The sequence below is a fragment of the Gorilla gorilla genome, chromosome 16 (genome assembly GCF_029281585.2).
Source record: "Gorilla gorilla gorilla isolate KB3781 chromosome 16, NHGRI_mGorGor1-v2.1_pri, whole genome shotgun sequence".
Taxonomy (NCBI): domain Eukaryota; kingdom Metazoa; phylum Chordata; class Mammalia; order Primates; family Hominidae; genus Gorilla; species Gorilla gorilla.
Window position 1 is genome coordinate 32064636 of NC_073240.2, and position 20976 is coordinate 32085611.

At 43.2% G+C, this 20976-nt stretch overlaps 1 protein-coding gene across 2 annotated transcripts in view; it reads left to right on the top strand.

The window, feature by feature from the left end:
- Positions 1-20976, top strand: part of OTUD7A (OTU deubiquitinase 7A) — a 386443-nt gene that overhangs the window by 166264 nt on the left and 199203 nt on the right. For both annotated transcript variants that reach the window (XM_031002375.3, XM_031002376.3), the window contains exon 2: positions 14826-14948. The gene's annotated coding sequence lies outside the window, so the exon portion shown is untranslated. The remainder of the gene's footprint in view (positions 1-14825; positions 14949-20976) is intronic.

Here is a 20976-nt window from a genome sequence, read left to right on the forward strand (position 1 = left end):
CATTAATGTTGATGTAGTCAATATGTAGAACATTTCCATCCCACAAGGATCCCCAGTGCTGCTCTTTATATCCACAGTCACTTACCCAACCTCATTCTTAACCTCTGGCAACCATTAATCTGTCTCCATTTCTACAATTTTGTATTTTAAGAATGTTATATCCATGGAATCATATAATATGTAATTTGGGGATTTTTTTTTTACTTGGAATAATTCCCTGGATATTCATCCAAGTTATTGTGGTTATCAAGAGTTCATTCCTTTTCCTTACTGAGTAGTATTTCATGGTATGGGCATTCCACAGTTTGTTTAGTCGTTCACCCCTTGAGGGTTCTGGATCATTTCTAGTTCCAGGCTATTATGAAGAAAGCTGCTATGAACATCCTTATACAGGTGTTTGGGTGAACGTTAAGACTCATTTCTCTAGGATAAGTGCTCAGGAATCCAGTTGCTGGGTTGCATGGTAGTTTTATGTTTAGTTTTAGGAGAAACTGCTTTCCAGAGTGGCTGTGTCATTTTCATTCCCACAAACAGCATGTGAGTGATCCGTTTCTCTGCGTCCTTGTCAACTATTGGTGTTGTCACTGTTTTTTATTTTTGCTGTTCTGATAGATGTGTAATGATAACTCATTGTGTTTTAATTTGCATTTCCTTGATGGCTAAGGTTGTTGAACATTTTTATGTGCTTATTTGTCATATATATACCTTCTCTTCAGTGAAATGTCTCTTTGTGGTTTTTTTTTTGCCAATTTTCTAATGGATTTAACTGTTGAGTTTTGAGAATTCTTTATATATTCTAGATAGTAGTCCTTTGTCAGATACATGGTTTGCAAATATTTTCTCCCAGTCAGTAGCTGGTCTTTTTACTCACTTTCACAGAACAAAAAGTTCAGATTTATCAATTTTTACTTTTATGGGTCATGCTTTTGGTATCAGGTCTAGTAACGACTTCTTTCCTAACCCTAAATCCCTAAGATTTTCTCGTATGTTTATTTTCAAAAAGTTTTGTAGTCTTATATTTTACATTCAAGTTTGTGATCCATTTTAAGTTAATTTTTACTGTATACAAGGTATGAGACTTAGGTCAAGTCTCTTCCTTCCTTCCTTCCTTCCTTCCCTCCCTCCCTCCCTCCCTCCCTCCCTCCCTCCCTCCCTCCCTCCCTCCCTCCCTCCCTCCCTCCCTCCCTCTCTCTCTCTCTCTCTCTCTCTCTCTCTCTCTCTCTCTTTCTTTCTTTCTTTCTTTCTTTCTTTCTTTCTTTCTTTCTTTCTTCTTTCTTGTTTTTTGTGCCTATGCCTGTCCCTTGTTCCAGCACCATTTGTTGCCAAGACCATCTTTCCTCTGTCAAGTTGCTTTTTCACCTCTGTCAAAAATCAGTTCCGGGTTCTTTATTCTGTTCCTTCAATCTATATTTCTATTCCTTCACCAGTACTGCAGAGTCTTCATTACTGTAGTCATATGGTAAACCTTAAAATTGGCTAGATGGATTCTTCCCACTTTATCCTTCTTTTTCAAAATTATTTTAACTATTCTAATTCTTCTACCTCTCCATATAAATATTACAATAACTTTGTCCATATCTATTAAAAATCTTGCTGAATTTTGACAGGAATTGTCTGTCAACTTATACATCAATTTGGGGAGTATTGGCATCATTAGTGTATTGAGTTTTTCAATCTGTGGACACAGTATGTTTCTACATTTATTTAATTAGTAGATTTTTATATCTTTAATGTTTTATGGTGTTCAGCATACAAGTCCTATGCATATTTTGTTAAACTTATAACTATTTTTATTGAATGATTATAAATAGAATTACATTTTTAATGTTAGTGTCCACATGTTCATTGATATTACAGAGAGATACAACTGATTTTTATGTTGACCTTGTGTCATGTGACCTTGCCGTAGTCGCTTCTTAGTTCTAAAAGTTTTCAGAGTCCTTGAGGTTTTCTGCATTAGACATCTTGTCATATGCAAATAAGTTTTACTCCTTTTCTTCTAATATACATGCCATTCATTTCCTTCTCTTACCTGATTGCACTGGCAAGAATATCTAGCACTATGCTGAATAAGAGTGATGACAGCAGACATCCTTGCTTGTTCCCAATCTTAGGGGAAAACCATTCTTTCACCATTAAATATGATGTTAGCTGTAGGTTTTTTGTGAATGCTCTTTGTTAAGTTGAAAGTATTCTATTCTTATTTCATGAAGGGGATGTTGAATTTTATGAATTTTTTTCCTTCATCAACTGATGTGATCATGTGATTTTTCTTTTTAGTCTGTTAATATGGTGGATTACATTGACTGATTTTTGAAGATCAAACCAGACTTACGTTTCTGAAATGAACCCCACTTAATAATGGTATATAATTACTTTTCAATATTGATGAATCCCATCAGTAATATTTTGTTAAAGATTTTTGCATCTATATTCATGAGGGATATTGGGCTATAGTTTTATTTGTTTACATTGGGTTTGTCTGGTTTTGGTATGAGAGTAATTGTGGCTTCGTAGAAGTGTCGGAAAGTGTTTTCATTTCTTCTATTTTCTGGAAGAGACAGTAGAATAGGTGTTAATTCATATTTAAATGTTTGGTAGAATTCTCCAGTGAAACCATCTAGGCCTGGACATTTCTTTGGAGGAGGCTTTTAAATTCTGAATTTAATTTTCCATAGTTGTAGGACTATCCAAATGACCGGTTTCATATTAGATTAATTAAGGTAGTTTGGGCTTCTCAAGGAATTGGTCCATTTCATCTAAGTTGCTAAATTTATATATGTAGAATTGTTCATAATATTACCTTATTATCCTTTTGATGCCTCCAGGGCCAATATTCGTTTTTCATTCCAGATATTGATCATTTGTGTCATCTTTTTAAAGCTTTTTATTTTAAATATTTTTTTAAATTATAATAACTTTAATCATTTTTTAAGTTAGGAAAAAATTGTAAAAAGTTTAGAGTTCCCATTTACCTTTCACCGAGTTTTTCCAAATGTTAACACTTTACGAAACCACAGTACTATTATCAAAACCAGAGAATTAACATCGACACAACCGTGTAAACTATTCTACCAACATCATTACAAAAATTTCACTACTTTTCTCACTAATGTCCTCTTTCTGTTCTAGAATCCAATCTAGGTCCTACCCTGCACTTGGTTATTATGTCTCGTTAGTCGCTTTTAATCTGCGACAGTTCCTGAGTCTTTCCTTGTCATTACCCTTATACTTTTGAAGAGAACTGGTCAGTTATTTGGTAGAATGACTATCCATTTAGGTTTGTCTAATATTTTCTCACAACTAGATCAAGGTGAGGCTGTGCACTACAGGGAAGGAGACGGCTGATGTGCTCTGCTTGTTTCTCTGCTGGTGCACATGCTATTGATATGTCTTATACTGGCATGTTGACCTTGGTCCCTTGACTAAGGTGCTATCTGTCAGGTTTCTCTAGTGCAAAGTTACCATTTTTCCCTTTGTCATTAGTAAATATCTTGCAGGAGATACTTTGAGACTATGATGCAGGTATCTTTTTCTCATCACACCTTTGAGTTAGAAAGGCTTGGGGCTCAGAGGAAAATCCTCAAGACATATTCTTACACCACTGAGTGACATCAGGTGGCCTGTGATGGGGGCATCTATACAAGGGACAAGGAAAGCAGAAAAAGGCCATTCTCTATGAATATCATGATTTTATCTCTGCCCGAATTGGGGAGAAGAGGTGAGGAGTGAGAGATACAGAGAAAGAGATAGAGGAAAAGAGAAAGACTGATTCACAGAGAAAGAGATCTGAAGTTCAGAACTCATTGAGATGGAGAGGGCGAAGTCAAGGGAGAATTCAATTTTTCAGTCTTGACTGACTTGAAGAACAGGTAAGTTTTGCAAGGAAGGCAGGTTTGGTTCTAAGAAATCTGAGGTACCTGTGAGACGTATAAGTGCACATCCCATCAGAGAGCAGGGCAAAGGGTGGAAAAGAGAACAAGACTAGAGAGGGCCACTTGGGAGTCACCTGAACACAGGTGTTATGAATATTTAGTGAGTATCAATCAGTTATCCAACAGAAAGAGCCAAGCCAAGCACAAAGTTGGGAGAATACCCGTAGTTTGTTGGCAAAGGAATCAGTGAGACAAACTGAAGTCGTGGGGAGATGAAGGACGATGGTGCCATGTATAAGGAAGAGTTCACAACGGCAGCATGACCACTGTGTTAACTAAGAGCTAGAAGGTCAGTGATTCCGTCATTAGCAGGGGGTGACTTCTATGGCTGTGGTTTCACTCAGGTGGTAGGGATGGAATCCAGATGTAGGCAGGGGATAGGAGAGTGCAGAGAACGCAGTAAGTGATGAAGAAAGCAGTGGACAGCAATTATTGTGAGCGGTTCAACAGGGAATTTTCTTTGTTAATGATGCAGAGGGAAACATCACTGTAACATCACTTCCACTAACAGCGCAGTCAGACAGATTCGATTGCTAAAGAAGACTCACAAGGCCCAGAAGGACAGTGCTCACAACTCTGTGGTTTATTGACAAGAAGGGATGTGATAGAGCAACAAGCATGAAGGCAAGGACCTGCCTTGCATCCAAAGGCTGCCTCACAGCAAGCAGTGTGGACACACTGAGGCTGATACGGGCTGCCTCCAATGGTCTTCCCTCTGCAGGCCTGAGCCAGATGTGTTTTCTCTCTCAGAACCACGTACCCATGCAAGGAAAGAACACCTCAGATCCAAGCAGCCCAGTGGAGTCTCAGTGGGGCTTTTTGCAGCCTTCTGGTCACATAAGCACATTATTGCTACATGAGCAGCTCTAACATCAGAGCCCCCTCCCCAAACATGTGCAAAACATCAGTCTCACAGTCATCCATAAACAATGAGGACAAACAGGCAGAACCCACCCTGAAACTCACCTTGGACCCACGGGTAAAAACAACAGTATTGGCCGGGCGCGATGGCTCACGCCAGTAATCCCAACACTTTGGGAGGCCGAGGTGGGCGGATCACGAGGTCAGGAGATTGAGACCATCCTGGCTAACACGGTGAAACCCCATCTCTACTAAAACTACAAAAAATTAGCCGGGCGTGGTGGCGGGCACCTGTAGTCCCAGCTACTCGGGAGGCTGAGGCAGGAGAATGGCATGAACTCAGGAGGTGGAGCTTGCAGTGAGCTGAGATTGCACCACTGCACTCCAGCCTGGGTGGCAAAGCGAGACTCCATCTCAAAAAAAAAAAAAAAAAAAGTATTAATCACTGCCTTTCATAATTTGATGCAGAATGTCTCGTACTTCAGCAAAGCAGCTCAGGCCAATTTCAGACCTGCTGGAATTAACCCTCCTAGCACATCCCTCTACGAATGTTATCTCAGTAAGTCCTTATCACCATCCTGTTAAATAGGTACCATTACTCTTATTTTTAAGAAGGGCAATGTGATGCTCAAAAAGAATAAGTACACTGCCAAAGCAACACCACCAGGAGAAGGGAGGCGGGAACTGATTCTGTGGGACAGGAGGGCAGATGCCTTCACAACAATAGGCCCCCGGGTGTGTTTGAAACAAGCTGAGAGTAAAAAGGATTAGAGAAGAGGAGCTTGCAGGTATGAGAGCAGCAAAGGGATAACTGTGAAAGGCGGGTCTCCTGAGAAATGAGAACAAATGTGCTCCTGAGACTGCTTAAGAAGAAAGAGAGAAGATGAAGCTATTAGCAGAGGCTGGGGTCCAGGCCTCGATAGCCTTTAGATCAGTGGTTCTCCACCCCAGAGGGCTGGTGCAAACACAGCTTGCTGGGCAGTGCCCCCACTTCCAATTCAGCAGGTCTAGGTGGAGCCTGAGAACTTGCATTTTTAACAAGTCTCCAACAATGCTGATGTTGTGGGCCAGGGGCCTCACTTTGAGAACCACTGTTCAGGCTTGTCAGTGCCACATGGGTTGGGTCAACTGGAAGGAGAAGAGCTGGGGTAGAGGGATGACTCTCTGGGACCCCTCTTGCTGGTCTCTTTGCAGAAGTATCAACAGGTCATGATACCAGGGAAGGAACATAAATAAAAGGGACCAAGTTGGATAAATGCCAGGGTATTAGAGTAAAATGTGTTTCAGCTGCTTAGCTTTAATGTGAAAATTTGAACAAATAACCAGAGAATAAGGGACTGTTTCCATTCCTAGTTTGAAAAAAATTATATTTAATAAAAGATGGAATTGTCACTAGCATAATTTTAACGATTTTGAAATAGAAAATATCCTTGGAGGGGAGGGAAGGGTTAGGAAAGAATGTGTGTAGTTGGAGGAAGGAACAATGCTTGGCTGCTGTCCTGGTGGGAGTCAGTGAAGCTGCCTGATGAGGAGCAGTAGCAGGACCATGGGCTCGATTATCAGGGAATGACTTTTTAGATGGCGGAGATGCCTCTGGGGCTTCAGGAGCTGTGGAGATAAGGTGACCAGTGTCTTCAAGCTGGGATAAAGCATTGTTCACATCTCAGCACATTTCGAGAAGTGGCGTAATGCTAACACAGCGCATTGGCTTTGCTGTTCAGGTTGCAGGTGACTGGTTATATGACCCTGGGCAGATTGTCTCACTCCTCTGGGCTCAGGATAGGTGGTCTTTAAGCAGGTGTGCATGCTAGCTAGCCCCTGCAGCGCGGGGTTGTTGTGAAAATGTAATGATAGAGAATATGGCGCATGCCTGGTGCAAGGAGACACTCCGAAATGTCCTCTTCTGCTTCAGGGTCAGGTAGAAGAATCTTTTCAATTTCACCTCCCGAACCCCAAGTAGCTCTAAGTCTCATTCTTCTGAAACCCTTGTCTTCTGTGGCTCCTGAGCCTAAAACCACAGACACTGGGTCTTTGTGGCCCCCTGGAGGCCAGGCTTCAGGAGGATGCTGGTCACAACCCGAATGGGATAGCAGCCTAGCAAGATTCAGCAGACAGCATGCGAGTAAACAGATTAACAGGGTGATTGCTAACGCCACAGAAAGTAATGTGGGTGAGTGAGTGACAGCAAAGGTTGAGAAACATCATTCATAAAGGGCATCTAAGGAGGGCCTTTCTAAGGAGGTAGCAGCATTAAACCTGAGGGTGAGGAGGGGCCGCCTGGGGAAGGAGGCAGGTGGAGGGGAGGAGTCCACTCGGGAAATCCCAGGTCACCTGGACATGTCACTGGGCCCTGGGATTGGCGTGCGGGTCAAATGCAATGTTGGTTGTGCTTAGGCAATTGAAAACAAGTAGAAGCTTAAAAAGGGATGATTTATCTTGGTTCTGAGAAGTTGGATTAACAGTGAGGTCAGGAAGCAGAGGTGAGCAGCCAGCACCCTCTTTCTCTTGGGAAACTCGAACACACTTTAGAGTTACAGTTCCCCCAGGAAAGAAGTTAGCAGAGGCCACCCCACACCCAGGACAGGTGACAGCAGCAGTCTCCTCTCCCTGACCTTGATGCCTGGGCACAAAGGCAGCTTTTGCTGAGCAACAAGATGCTTGGACTCCCCACTCCTCCTCTGTTTTCCTCTCCTGGCTGCATTTGCTCTGAAAGGCTGCAGACACCTGGCCCCAGGCCCTCCAAGTGGGCACCCACCCCCATCTGGGTGACAGAGGCTGCTACTCATGGGAACTCCCCTAACTCCCTCTGAGTCTCTCTGAGTCATCTGGGTGGTGGACCAGCAGCCGTTGGGTCTGACCTCTCACCAGGACGCGTGCCTCTGAGCACTGGGACACAGGCCCTTTGAGGTCTCTCTGGAGCTGAAGGGCCGGCTCGCACACTGGGATGGAGTGGAATATGTGTGATATGTTGGTGAGGGATGCAGGCAGGTGTGGGAGGAAGTGGAGCAGGCACAGTCCATGGAGGACACGGGGCCCGGGTGCAGAGGCACACAGGCATCATCTAGATGGTGAGAAGGTGATGGGCCCAGATTCTGCCCTAGTGCAGGGAAGGCACCAAGATTTCAGACCAGAGGGAACTGCAGGAGAGCTGCAGAGACCCTCTCCCTTCAGCAGATTTAGGTACTGCCTGTGACTTGCCAGACTGGCAGTCCCCAGCATGCTGCCAGCAGGCACGCTCAAAATGCGCTTCTGGCCTGAGCCCTTGCTGGCCTCAACACGCCAGCAGCTACCCCTCTGTAGAGAGGAGTTCTCTGTAATGGTGCTGCAGGGACAGCCCATTCTGCCTGTCCACCCCCAGCCCCTTGTGCCCCCCTCAACCCTGTGCCCTGTCACTCACACCTGCAGCTACACCAAATCCTTCCCCAACCCCCTGCACAGGGGACTCCTTCATGTGCAGGCCACCCACCCCCAACCCATGTCTGCACTGGAGGTTCTCTGCGGAGAATTCTCCGTGGGGCAGTAGAAGGACAGGCCTGTGTGTGCCTGAGCCCCTCTTCCTGAGGTGTGTGTGAGAGAATTTACCTGAGAGAAGTTAGCAATGCCTGCCTAGTGAAGGCCTGGCACAGAATAGGCCCTCAGCAAACACCAGAGACCTCTGCCCTCCTTACCCTTCTGGGAACTCTTATTTAGAGTTTAAGGCCCAAGCCAAGTATCTCCTTCTCTCTGAAGAGTTCCCTTTCCCCGGAGGCAGATGACAAGGCAAGCCATGACTTCCCTTGGACGGGGGCTGCTCTGCATCTCAGGCGTTCACCAGGGAGCGGGCTGAGCTGCGGGTGTCGGTCTCCAGGTCTGTCTCCTGTTTCAGATTACAGGGCTCTTGACGGCAAAACCACTCAACTTTATTTCTGCCTCGTGGCCTACACCTCCTAGCATAGTAAGTGCTCATTAAAATGTTGCTGGTTTGTGCAGGATCTGGATTTTATGCAAATGAATAATAAACTAAAGTTTTGCTAGCTGACTACAGTGAGATATCAATCACTTCATGTCTGTTTGGATGACTGTTACCCACAAGAGAAGAGATACGTGTTGGTGAAAGTGTGGAGCAAAGAGAACACTAGTACAGTGTTGGTGGGTATGTAAATTAGTGCAGCCATTACGGAAAAAGTGTGGCGGTTCCTCAGTAACATAAAACTAGAACTACCATGTAATCCAGCCATCCCACTGCTGGTATATAGTCAAAGGAAATGAAATCAGTACGTCAAAGAGTTACCTGCACTCCTATGTTCACTGCAGCACTATCCACAATAGCCAAGACATGGAACCATCCTGTGCTCATCCAAAGATGAATGGATAAAGAAAATGTAAAACGTGGCTGGGGCGGTGGCTCACACTTGTAACCCCAGCACTTTGGGAGGCCGAGGTGGGCGGATCACGAGGTCAGGGGATCGAGACCATCCTGGCTAACACGGTGAAACCCCGTCTCTACTAAAAATACAAAAAATTAGCCAGGCGTGGTGGTGGGTGCCTGTAGTCCCAGCTACTCAGGAGGCTGAGGCAGGAGAATGACATGAACCCAGCAGGTGGAGCTTGCAGTGAGCCGAGATCGCGCCACTGCTCTCCAACCTGGGCGACAGAGCAAGACTCTGTTTCAAAAAAAAAAAAAGAAAATGTAAAATGTGGTATAAATACACAATGGATAATATTCAGTGATAAAAAGAATGAAATCCCATCACGTACGGCAAGAATGAACCTGGAGGGCATCATGTTAAGTGAAATAAGCCAGGCACGGAAAGACAAATACTGCATGATCTCACTTATGTGTGGAATCCGAAAAAGGTGAACTCACAGAAGCAGAGAGCAGGATGGTGTTGGCCAGGAGCTGGGGGAGGTGGGGTGGGTTGAGATGTTGGTCAAAGGATACAAATTTCATTTAGGGAGGATAAATAAGTTCAAGGGATATATGGGGACTATTATAACATGGTAACTATTGTAACGAAGTATCCTTAGAAATTCTTGAAACTTGCTGAGAGTAGATAATAATAAAGTAAACTGGTGTTACAAAAAGTTTTTTGGTTGAATGATGAGCAAAGGTTTCCCGGGGGAAGGGGGGTTGAGGGGATCTGGGCTTGTGAAGGGTGGAGGGGTGTTATGACAGGGAGAGGGAGAAGTAAAAGAAAGAAGACAGCAAACCCTAGGTAAGGAGTGGGGGACAAGGAGAGCGGTAAGAGCCCAGGATCCAGGTAGCCTGAGGGAGGAGGCCCCCAGCCATGGGATGCCAGAGAGCATGCCAGTGCCTGTTGACCCTTCACACACCTGCGCTGCGTGGGCCCCCTCCACTGGCTCTGTGAGGGCAGTGTCCTGGCTTCTGAGCACCACTCCAGGGTCACTAAGGTCACTTGGCACCCTGCTGGGTAGCTGCTGCTCATTTTGTACCTGCTGTTTCCCAGCAGTCAGTCCTGGAAGCATCTCTGGTCCTGTAGTCCTGCCTTCATCTTAAGCCCTTCTCAGTGCCTTGTATTTTTACTTTACAATAGTGTCAGCTTAGAGCAATGAGTCCTTCGGGTCCCTGGAGCATCTTCAGAGGTCCCTTTTCATCTTCACCAGGACCTTTGGAACAGCCCAAGTCCCGTGGTGATGCAGGGACAAAGCAGCTGTGGTGGCTTTTTAGACCATAGGCAAGTAGGGGACATGGCTGGTACTGATCCCAGACCTGGGGAGGCCTGGCTGATGGGTTTTCCATGTGTGCTGGCCTTCAGTGACACCAAGGGGCTGGATGGAGAGGAGGATTCAGCTAGAACAGCCTCTTTGGGCTTTCACTTGCACCTTACAGACCTGGGTCTCTGCTCTCACCTGAAGCGCCCCAGACACGCGGTGTGTCCACAGCGTTAGCACACTCCCTGGGCCCGCTGTCAGCACTGGGGGCTTTGAGAAGGGTGTGTCTGCCTGGCATCACCACATCCAATCCAGCCACATTCTGCATTTCAGAGCCAGAATACAGGTCTAAAATGCCTGTTTGGTTTTAGAAACTACTGTTCTCCCCAGGATTAAAATGTGCAGGAAGCATTCATCCCACCCTTAGTTTAGCTGATAGCCTTACCCCTCCCTTTTGTTTTGTTGTAGATCTGAACTTATTTTACCCAATGGCTATTTTCTTGCATTTCCCTCTAGAGGTATTGGCATTTCGAGAAGCACTTCAGCCTTCCAGATCTTTACATAATTCATTACGGACATATTTTGGACTTACAGTATCTTAGAGTACAAAAAAAAGAGACTCTCCTCTTTATTTCCAGAAGTTGTTACAGACTTCTCCTGAATTTAAATTTCCTGAAAATTTTTCCTGGACATGCTGTAAGTTTTTATTCCTTTAGGGAACCATAAACAAAACCACTTACCAGCAGGCCTGAGGCAGAGACGAACACCGGGCCTGAGCATCTCTCCTGCACCTTCCTGAGAGACAGACCGAGTGATCACTGTGTGAATTAAAGCCCATTTCCTAGAAACTCACTCTTCTCTTAAGCTTTTAGGAAGACTAAGAGATAAAGCCATCCACCAAGAGATAAAGCCAGGAAAAGTGTCTGTCCCAATGCAAGTGTGTGAGGGTTGTTAGTGGTGGGGGATGGGCATCCTTCATTCTTTCAGCCAGGGGACTGCACGTCCGTGGAGTGAACACCCCAGAGGTGGGCAGGGGACCAAGTCCAGCATGGGAGACAGGACCCCTGGGTCAAAGGCTGTTCTTAGGTAAGCTTCGTGACAAACATGGCATTTGAGCTGGGTCTTGAGTGGAGCCAGGAGAGAACAGGAATTTTGAAAATTCCTGAGGGAAAAAATGTGAACAAAGAAAGGGACCCAGGAAGTAGTTTATTGTTAACTATAATTTTCCTACTATGGTATCAAATACAAGAATGTATTTCTTCTATCTAACTGCATGTTGGTACCCATTAGTCAACTTCTCTTCCTCCCCACTTGCCTTCCCAGCCCCTGGTAAACACTATTCTCCTCTCTACCTCTTTGAGACCCACTTTTTTTGCTCCCACATTTGAGTAAGAACATGTGATATTTGTCTTTCTGTGCCTTGCTTATTTCACTTAACATGATGATATCCAGTTCCATCCATGATGCTGCAAATGACAGGATTCCATTATTTTTATGGTTGAGTAATATTCCGTTCTGTATATATTCCACACTTTCTTTATCCATTCATCCATTGATGGACACCTAGGTTGATTCCACATTTCAGCTGTTGCAGACAGTGCTGCAATAAACATGGGAGTGCAGATATTTCTTCAATATACTGATTTCCTTTCCTTTTAATATATACTCAGCAGTGGGATTCCTGGATATGTGGTCGTTCTATTTTTAGTTTCTTGAGGAACCTCCATACTGTTTTCCATAATGGTGGTACTAATTTACATTCCCTTTCTCCACATCCTTACCAGCGTCTGCTTTTTTTTGTCTTTTTTATAATAGCCAGTTCTAACTAGAGTGAGACGATATCTCATTGTGGTTTTAATTTGCGTTTCCCTGGTGATTAGTGATATTGAGCATTTTTTCATATGCCTGTTTTCTGTTTGTATGTCTTCTTTTGAGAAACATCTATTCAGGTCATTTGCTGATTTTCTAATCAGATTTTTTTTTTTTTTTGCTATTGAGTTGTTTGAGCTCCTTATATAATCCGGTTATTAATCCCTTGTCAGATGGAAGTTTGCAGATATTTTCCCCCTTTCTCTGGGTTGTCTCTTCACTTAGTTTCGCTTCCTGTGCAGAAGCTTTTTAGCTTCATATAAACCCATTTTTCTATTGTTGCCTTTTTGAGATCTTATGCAAAAATCTTTGCCCAAACCAATGTCCTGAAGTGTTTCCCCAATGTTTTCTTCTGGTAGTTCCATAATTTTAGGTCTTATATTTAAGCCTTTAATCCATTTTAGAGTTGATTTCTGTATATGATGAGATGAGGATCTAGTTTCATTCTTCTGTATATGGATATTTGGTTTTCTCAGCACCATTTATTAAAGAGACTGTGTTTTCCCTGGTGTGTGTTCTTGCCACCTTTGTTGAAACTGAGTTGGCTGTTAAGTGTGTGGATTTATTTGTGGGTTCTCTGTTCTGTTCCATTGGTTGATGTGTCTGTTTCTATGCCAGTACCATGCTCTTTTGGTTACTATAGATTGGTAGTATCATTTGAAAACACAACCATGATGCCTTTAGCTTTGTTCTTTTTGCTCAGGATCACTTCAGCTGTTCAAGATCTTTTGTGGTTTCATATGAATTTCAGGCTTTTTTCTATTTCTGTGAAGAATGTCATTGGTATTTTGACGGGAATTGCATTGAATCTGTAAATCACTTTGGTTAATATAGACATTTTAACAATATTAATTCTTCTAATCCATGAGCATGGGATATCTTTCCATTTTTTCAGGTTCTTCCTGTTGAGTTACAGGGGTTCTGTATATGTTATGGATATTAATCCCTTATCAGATATATGATTTGCAAATATTTTCTGTCATTCTGTTGGTTGCCTTTTCACTTTGTTGATAATGTCCTTTGGTACACAAAAGTTTTTAATTTTGATGAAGTCCATTTTATCTATTTTTCCTTTTGTTGCCTGTTCTTTTGGTGGTGTCATACCCAAGAAATAATTGTCAAATCCAGTTTCATAAAGCTTTTCCTCAGTATTTTCCTGTATGAGTTTTATAGGTTTAGCTCTTACATTTAGGTCTTTGATCCATTTTTAGTTAATTTTTGCATACAATGTTAGGTAAGAGTCTAACTTCATTATTTTGCATGTGGATATGCAGTTTTCCCAGCACCATTTATTGAAAAGATTGTCCTTTCCACATGGAATGGTCTTGTGGAAAACCTTTGGCCATTTATGCGAGGCCATGTGTGGCACCCTTGTGGAAAGCGATTTAACCATGTATTTGAGGATTTATTTCTGGTCTACCTTGTGTGGACTATAAATCTGTCTTTATGCCCACACCACATGCTTTGATTACCATAGATTCATAGTATGTTTTGAAATCAAGATGTGTGAGACTTACAACTTTATTCTTCTTTTTCAAGATTGTCTTGGCTATTGATTCTGTTCTTTTGCATTAGAAGTCAGAAAATTTATTGCCTACAAAATCATTTTGAAAGTACTACTCAAGCCTTCTAGTAAAATTAAAAATTAGTAAAGGACCAATGAGAGTTATGCAAATTATTCATGATCAGTTAGCAAACACCAAAACACAGTTGTGTTACAAGTAATAATATAGAACTGAAGCTTAAAGTAGTTGTTAAGAATCATGATTCCTAAGAAAGTAGAACACAAAAATCAAAAGCAATTTCAAATCAACATTTTAAATGATTTCAACAAAATATAGCAGGTAGCCGAGGAAGAGATGGGAATTAGATTGAACTAGGGACCTTATCCTATGTGGAAACTAGAGGTTGTATATGTTATTTGACTGAGTAAAAATTAAATTTTATGTATAAGTTATTAGATAAAATAAATGGCCTCAAAAGGTAAAAATATACAGACATCCGCTGACCTAGGGGATGCCCAGTCGAGATTGGGTGCACCTGGTTCCACTGTGTGGAATATGAACAGCCCCCTCACTTTGAGGTTCCCTGCAGGTCACACCCCCAGAACCTCTCTCCCAGAATCTCAGAAGTCAGAGTTCAGTGTTCGAGCCCCGCTGAGAAGCACAGTCCCCTCCCCTGGCACATCAGCTTCTAGGGGCTCTGAGCCCACCGTCACGTCTGTTAAGTCCACACGGATGAGACTTTTCCCATTGATCCTCATCTGTCTCCTGATGGGACATTCATTTAAAAATTAAAGGGTGGGATCGTGTGTTGGGAGTGGGATTCAGGGCTGTGGGATTCACCAGCCAATTTCAAATGCATGTTAAATATTTAAAATCATTTAAAAATTTGAAACATTAATATTTAATTTTTAAAATATAAAAAATTGATCCTAAAATTGAAATTGTTAATTCTCACTTCCCATGAAGTGTGAACATTCTCTTTTATTCTCATTGTCTTTTCCAGAGTTCTCAGGCGCTGTGGTCTCACCTTCCACTGGGGCAACAATGGGCCATTTCCAGCAGGGACGGCGCAGTGTTGGCCTGCATGCCTGACTGCCACACACCTCCAGAATCAGGTGTCTGAAAAGTAAGTCCTGTGTTCGTGGGGTCTTAGTTGCAGGCCAAAGGGGCAAGTGCAGTCACCGCCTCTGACAATAGAGCTGGTAGTGGTGCTGTGGACTCCCTGGAAATCAGATCTAAAGCCCAGATAAAGTGTAAGGTTCATTGAGAAAGAGTCATGAAATGTATTTCATACTGCATTAGAATTTGAGATTGGAATAATAGACATTATTCTTTAAAAGGAAAAAAAAAAACAGCTGTAGTGATTGACAAGTGACTTGATTTATACCAGTGCAAAATTTGTCATCTGTTGCAACCATTATTGATTTTTTAAATATTATAAGCAAAAGAAAAATAGTGCCATTATCTTAACACACTAATTATTTTTACTTTTACTGTTTCCTCTTACTTCTTATCCAAAAATACAATTTTAATCTGACTGAGAGCATAACCATTCTTTTGCTTTATGACTGTTGGAACAAAAATTTTTATATACCTTCTTGCCTACTTTTTATTTTAAAGCTTTAATTCTACAGAAAACTTGAAGGAATAGAAAAGTGAACACCCATAATTCTTCACCCAGATTTACTGATTGTTTATACACAAACAGACACACACAGATGGTAAATATGTGTTTGTGTGTGTTTGATTCTTTTTGTCTGAATCATTTGAAAGTAAGTTGCTGACATCATGACACACTTTGGCATCATCTCCTAAGTACACAGCTACCTTCTACAAAAGTATAGCACTATTACCACTGTGAAATATAATATCGATAAAGTGATATTATCCAAATATGTTGTCCCTATCCAGATACCCCTGATTGTCCCCCAAATATTCATCATAGATGTTTTTCCCTGCCTAGTGTTCAATTAAGTATCACTCACTGAATTCAGTTATGTCTCTTTTGATCTGAACTAAAGGCCTGCTTTCATTTTTCTCTTTCATGATGTTGACGTCTTTGAAGAGTCTGAGCCACTTGTTTTATGGAGTGCTGCACAATCTGGACCTGTCTGATTATTTCCTCATACTTAGATTAAGATAGACATTTCCTCCATTTCTCTTTCCAGCACATCAGTGGGCACACCGTGGCTCATGGTGATAAGTTTGTTCACTGGGCTAAGGTCGTTTCTACAAGAGTTCTCTTTATAAAGTTACTTTTTTTTTTTTTTGAGATGGAGTCTCGCTCTGTCGCCAGGCTGGAGTGCAGTGGCACGATCTCGGCTCACTGCAACCTCCACCTACCGGATTCAAGCGATTCTCCTGTCTCAGCCTCCCGAGTAGCTGGGACTACAGGCGCCCGTCACCACGCCCAGCTAATTTTTGTATTTTTAGAAGAGATGGGATTTCACCATGTTGCCTAGGATGGTCTCGATCTCTTGACTTCAGGTGATCCACCTGCCTTGACCTCCAAAAGTGCTGCGATTACAGGTGTGAGCCACCGTGTCCAGCCTATAAAGTCACTTTTTACATTCTTTGTCTTTTACTAGTAAGCAATGGGGCAAACTTTGAAGCCCTGTGAACATTCTCTTCCCTGGCTGATTTTCATCCAGTGATCTTAGCATCCCTTGATGGTTGTGTTATGATTTTTAACCCATTAGTTTACTGGGACCTCAGACTTCCTTTGTCACATAGTCCTTCATGTTTCACATTTTCTGTGGTTGTGGGGTCATCACACAAGGGAGCATATACTGAGGTGGTCAAGAGGAGGACTCTGAAGTTAGACCATTCAGATAGGCATCTAGGTATGCATCTTGTCTCTGTCATACAACAGCCGGGTGACTGCGAGCAAACATTTCTCCTCACAAACCTTCAGTGTCCTTATAATTACAATTAGGAGACTGGGAGTGACCATCGCAGGAGGCATATGGCAGAGGGTACGGCCTGTGGCTGGCCTTGCTAAGCAGTAGCTGTTAATTATTATCAGACACAGGACACATGGGCGAGAGCCACTGGATGCTGCTTTTATTCCTGAGATCTCTTATAAGACCTTTAGCAAAAATGCTAATAAATCTGAGTGACAGAGCAGAGGCCCCACGCTCTGTGTCCCTGCAGTTAAAAGGTTGCATAGGGAATGAAACCACTGTGGCAAGAAGTATTCATCAGCGAACACTGTCCCAATGTGCACTCCCCCATCGGCTTCCTCCTCCTGCTCTCGGTCAGCCTTAACTGCCTCCCCTCGCTAGGCCTGAACCTCCCTGGTCTGTTGTCAGGTTTGCCTTTCAGTCAGTAACCAATTGGGCTTTTATTTGAAGATTATGTGTGGTTTTTTTTTTCTATTTAAATCAAGTCCTTTTAGTTTTATTGGCATCCCATTGCCACAGAATGCATCTTCCTTGAGAATGTTTTGAAAATTTTACCAAGAAAACAGTTTGTGAAAATATAGGTTATTTTAGAAGCTACACACGAATATGAATTAGACTGAGTCTTCAAAAAAATTGCTGTTGGAAAACATGTTAATATCTTAAAAATACTTCCTCTGAAAAGGTTACTTGCCTCATTTTCTTCCCCACAACTCTTAAAAGCAGATGAGAGCTGGTGCTCACAGAGAAGACTGCTCTGTGTCCTGCATCCAGATGACATGCTTTCGGGCGGCTTCTTGTCGGGCTGAGCTTGAAGGGATGGCCCTGTGGGGTTCCTCTGCTTTCTGGGGCAATATCAACCCAGCCAGCCTGGGGTTTGCCAGGACCGGAGGACTCTTCTGGTGGGCTCCAGCCCCAGGCTTCCCTGAAGCCTTTCCACATCTCCTTTTTCCTTCTTACCAGCGGTTTATATGCCAGGAATCCTTGCTTGTCTCCTCGTCCTCTGGATCTGCTCCTTGGAGATGGGACTGTGTCTTTTCTGCTTTCCCAGGAGCAAACCCAAAGGTTATGGGAGGAGTGAAGTGCAGGTGAAAGCAAACCTCTGGTTCTGCATCAACACCAAGGAAATCACTGAGTTTCACTTGAGTGTGTGGATGGAAATATCAGGGCTGCTTTTTTTCAGTTTCCCAAAGCACATCCTGCAGAATGTCTGTCCACTTGGAAACCTGAGCTCTCTAGTCTTGAGTGAGCTCCACGCTCATGGCCTGTGTGCTGGACAACCAAATGGAGGTGGCTGGAAGCCAAGGCAAAGCCCCTGCAGAGAGGCCCACTCCCAGGAGGCTTGCAGGTGCTTGGCCACACTCAGGGGAAAAGGACCCCTCCTCCTCCACGGCGCTGGGCCAGGCCCCTCCCTGCATCTCCCTCTTCCTGTTCCCTTCTCCTGCACAGCAGCAGCCCGGAAGTATGTGTTCCCCAGTGTGGGTTCAACAGCATCACCAGCCAGGAAACCCTCATACCCAGAACTTGGTTTTGGGGCTTACTCTTCAAAGCCCTGGTGCTGAGCCATGGAAAGAGACACAGTCCCCAGTGAGATGGCATAAGTATAAATTCACAAAAGGCTTGAAGACACACCCTCAGGGCAGTTCTTAAATCCCCTGGGGGCTTGCGATCCACACAGACATGGTGCCCCATAAGTGTGTGAAGGTGGGTCAGCCAGTCAAGAACCCAGTGTCTGTTCAGCACTTTGCTGAATTCCCTATGTACATCTTGGTTCTGGTTTACTCCTAGAGCATGCGAAAGCTCAATTCTCAGGCAAAGTCATCTGTTGCCATGTTCCGAAGCTTTATTTAACTCATCAGTAAGGGAACCAGCGAAAAGACAAATGATCTGGCTCCACAAGCATTTGGTAACTGAGATCTTTTTTTGAGACGGAGTCTCGCTCTGTCGCCCAGGCAGGAGTGCAGGGGCGCGATCTCAGCTCACTGCAAGCTCCACCTCCCGGGTTCACGCCATTCTCCTGCCTCAGCCTCCCGAGTAGCTGGGACTACAGGCGCCCACCACCATGCCCGGCTAATTTTTTTGTTTTTTGTTTTTTGTTTTTTCAGTAGAGACAGGGTTTCACCGTGTTAGCCAGGATAGTCTTGATCTCCTGACCTCATGATCCACCCGCCTTGGTCTCCCAAAGTGCTGGGATGACAGGCGTGAGCCACCGCACCCAGCCAGTAACTGGGATTTTTAAGTTCTGTTGGGAAACAAATGTGGAAATAAGATGCTAAGTTAAGGCAAACCTCTACAAAGCAATGAAAAAAATGCCAAATTTGGAGTTAACTTGTTTACTAGGCAGTAAAAGTCATAAGCTATCAATTCTGCAGGCTAATCTCACAGGGCTGTAAACCTCTTTATTTTAACCAATTGTGAATGATTAGATAAATATTTGTCACACTGCTCAAGAGCTTCAGAATGGGATCAATCAGACTTATTTGCATTCTAGCAGAATATCACAGATGCCAGAAATCATCATTTTTCCCTTTTTCAAGTTTGGAATCAACGTTTCCATAACAATCAGCTAAAATATGGTGATTGACAAGTTGTGAGTGATCACGTAGCACCGGGTGAAGGTGCCGCTTTTTGGCCTGCACAATGCACTTGAGCTCCGGTGTAGATACTGCAAGGCCATGTGTGGGAGGCAGCTTCTGACACAGCTCCCAACCATTCCTGCCTCCTGACATCGCATCTTTGTGTTGTCCCCTGCCCTTGGGTGTGGGCTGGACATGGTGACTTGCTGTTAATAAACAAAATACAGCAGAAGTGACAGATGTCACTTCCAAGACCAGGATACAAACACTGTGACTTCTGTCTTGCTCAGGCTCTCTCTGACTCTTCTCACATGGTTGCTCTGATGAAACAACTCTGATATTGTGATCTCACCTATGGAAAGGCCCACGTGGCAAAGAACTGAGCTTCTTAGTTCAACAACCCTCAGAAACAATTCTGTGAATGATCACATGAGTAAGCTTGGAAGAGAATGCTTCCTCATTTGAGCCTTCAGACGAGACTGCAGCCTCAACTCACATTTTGGTTGCAGCCTTGTGAGAGACCCTGAGCTAAGGTGCACTCTGACTCCTGCCCCACAGAAATGGTGAGATTATGAATATGTGTTGTTTTAAGTCCCTAAATCTGGGAGTCGTCGTTTCACAGCAATAGGTAACTGATGCAGCATCCATGAAATTTATAGTGTTGATTGTTCTTGGATATATGCTTCTCAGCAGAGCTGTGTTTCATCTTTGCCGGCTTCTCCCATCTCTTCTCCGGCTTCTCTACTCCCCCTTTCCTATCATTTATTAATCTTCCTTTCTTTATTCCCACTCCATTTGAGTTCCACTTCTCTGCAACTGTAATTGCATCCTTGGCCATTGATTAGGGAGGCTTAACTAGAGGCACCTTATTTGTGGAGACAATGTGAAGTTCAGAAAGATTCCCCATCCTTGGCCAGTAGCAAAATCGTTTTCTTTGTTGAAATCTATTGCTTCCAACTTACTGTGGCTACATCATCCAGGGCTGCAGTGCTTCTTATTTGGTCTTGAGCCAATGCTTAGTGTTTGAATGAAATTGGCTTTACCATTCTTTCCTCAGGGGAGTGTGGACAAATAAATTTTCTGCTTAAGAATGCAGTTTCTTTCTGACTCAAACAGCTGATCCTATAAACTTGGACTTCATAGTCATCAGTTTCAATTCAGAACCAACCTTTTAAAAATTATATGTTATTTTGATATAAAAAGTACCAAAAGCAAATCTTCTGAAGGAATAGAACTCCAGATGGTTTTATTAGGTTTCCAAGGTTATTAATCTAAGAATATGTTGCAAATAAATACATAAATAATGACCACAATAATCATAATCATACATATCTTTTTAATTTTTTTGTTTCTGTGGGTGTATAGTAGATGTATATATTTATGAGGTACCTATCCTTTTTTTGGTACTTGCTATGTGCCAGGCACTATGCTATGTAATCACCACCACAACCATATTAAAATAGAAACTGCTATCCTCATTTCAAAACTGAGGCAGTGAGAACCAGGGACTACACATAAATTGTCCCCAGGAATTTTTGGAATACCTGCATGGATTTGTATTTATATAAGTGTTTCTAGTGACTAAAAATGAACACCCAGGGAACTAAAGAAGAAAACAATTAGTAGATTAATCTATTAGGTCATAAAGTTGACAGGGTATTATAGAAAGCTGGGTGGG